Below are 2,699 nucleotides of genomic sequence, written 5' to 3'. Positions count from 1 at the left end.
ACAAAAACGCTTTTCAGCCTGAGATAAGGTGGGTTTCGGAACGCCAAATATAAAAGGGTTGATAACTTTCGAAAAACACTTCAGACAGCTTAGATTTGATGTGCAACTACTAGAAAGACCCTTTCTGCTATAGTGGGAGGTTAAAATTTCATGATCTGAAGCTTCCCTGAGAAGTTATGGCACAATGCACAAAAACGCTTTTCAGCCTGAGATAAGGTGGGTTTCGGAACGCCAAACATAAAAGTGTTGATAACTTTCGAAAAACACTTCAGACAGCTTAGATTTGATGTGCAACTACGAGAAAGACCCTTTCTGCTATGGTGGGAGGTTAAAATTTCATGTTCTGAAGCTTCCCTGAAATGTTATGGCACAATGCACAAAAACGCTTTTCAGCCTGAGATAAGGTGGGTTTCGGAACGCCAAACATAAAAGTGTTGATAATTTTCGAAAAACACTTCAGACAGCTTAGATTTGATGTGCAACTACGAGAAAGACCCTTTCTGCTATGGTGGGAGGTTCAAATTTCATGTTCTGAAGCTTCCCTGAAATGTTATGGCACAATGCACAAAAAAGCTTTTCAGCCCGAGAAAAGGTGGGTTTCGGAAGGCCAAACATAAAAGTGTTGATAACTTTCGAAAAACACTTCAGACAGCTTAGATTTGATGTGCAACTACTAGAAAGACCCTTTCTGCTATAGTGGGAGGTTAAAATGTCATGTTCTGAAGCTTCCCGGAAAAGTTATGGCACAATGCACAAAACCGCTTTTCAGCCTGAGATAAGGTGGGTTTCGGAACGCCAAACATAAAAGTGTTGATAACTTTCGAAAAACACTTCAGACAGCTTAGATTTGATGTGCAACTACTAGAAAAAGCCTTTCTGCTATAGTGGGAGGTTAAAATTTAATGTTCTGAAGCTTCCCTGAAAAGTTATGGCACAATGCTCAAAAACGCTTTTCAGCCTGAGATAAGGTGGGTTTCGAAACGCCAAACATAAAAGTGTTAATTACTTTCGAAAAACACATCAGACAGCTTAGATTTGATGTGCAACTACGAGAAAGACCCTTTCTGCTATGGTGGGAGGTTAAAATTTCATGTTCTGAAGCTTCCCTGAAATGTTATGGCACAATGCACAAAACCGCTTTTCAGCCTGAGATAAGGTGGGTTTCGGAACGCCAAACATAAAAGTGTTAATAACTTTCGAAAAACACTTCAGACAGCTTAGATTTGGTGTGCAACTACTAGAAAGAACCTTTCTGCTATAGTGGGAGGTTAAAATTTCATGTTCTGAAGCTTCCCTGAAAAGTTATGTCACAATGCGTAAAAACGCTTTTCAGCCTGAGATAAGGTGGGTTTCGGAACGCCAAACATAAAAGTGTTAATAACTTTCGAAAAACACTTCAGACAGCTTAGATTTGATGTGCAACTACTAGAAAGACCCTTTCTGCTATAGTGGGAGGTTAGAATTTCATGTTCTGAAGCTTCCCTGAAAAGTTATGGCACAATGCACAAAAACGCTTTTCAGTCTGAGATAAGGTGGGTTTCGGAACGCCAAACATAAAGGTGTTGATAACTTTCGAAAAACACTTCAGACAGCTTAGATTTGATGTGCAACTACTAGAAAGACTCTTTCTGCTACAGTGGGATGTTAAAATTTCATGTTCTGAAGCGTCCCTGAAAAGTTATGGCACAATGCGTAAAAACGCTTTTCAGCCTGAGATACGGTGGGTTTCGGAACGCCAAACATAAAAGTGTTAATAACTTTCGAAAAACACTTCAGACAGCTTAGATTTGATGTGCAACTACTAGAAAGACCCTTTCTGCTATAGTGGGAGGTTAAAATTTCATGTTCTGAAGCTTCCCTGAAAAGTTATGGCACAATGCGTAAAAACGCTTTTCAGCCTGAGATAAGGTGGGTTTCGGAACGCCAAACATAAAAGTGTTAATAACTTTCGAAAAACACTTCAGACAGCTTACATTTGATGTGCAACTACTAGAAAGACCCTTTCTGCTATAGTGGGAGGTTAAAATTTCATGTTCTGAAGCTTCCCTGAAAAGTTATGGCACAATGCACAAAAACGCATTTCAGCCTGAGATAAGGTGGGTTTCGGAACGCCAAACATAAAAGTGTTGATAACTTTCGAAAAACACTTCAGACAGCTTAGATTTGATGTGCAACTACTAGAAAGACCCTTTCTGCTATAGTGGGAGGTTAAAATTTCATGTTCTGAAGCTTCCCTGAAAAGTTATGGCACAATGCACAAAAACGCTTTTCAGCCTCAGATAAGGTGGGTTTCGGAACGCCAAACATAAAAGTGCTAATAACTTTCGAAAAAAACTTCAGACAGCTTAGATTTGATGTGCAACTACTACAAAGACCCTTTCTGCTATAGTGGGAGATTAACTTTTCATGTTCTGAAGCTTCCCTGAAAAGTTATGGCGCAATGCACAAAAACGCTTTTCAGTCAGAGATAAGGTGGGTTTCGGAACGCCAAACATAAAGGTGTTGATAACTTTCGAAAAACACTTCAGACAGCTTAGATTTGATGTGCAACTACTAGAAAGACCCTTTCTGCTACAGTGGGATGTTAAAATTTAATGTTATGAAGCGTCCCTGAAAAGTTATGGCACAATGCGTAAAAACGCTTTTCAGCCTGAGATACGGTGGGTTTCGGAACGCCAAACATAAAAGTGTTAATAACT

Source organism: Synchiropus splendidus, chromosome 1 (genome assembly GCF_027744825.2).
Source record: "Synchiropus splendidus isolate RoL2022-P1 chromosome 1, RoL_Sspl_1.0, whole genome shotgun sequence".
Taxonomy (NCBI): Eukaryota; Metazoa; Chordata; class Actinopteri; order Syngnathiformes; family Callionymidae; genus Synchiropus; species Synchiropus splendidus.
This window is presented reverse-complemented; position numbering follows the sequence as displayed.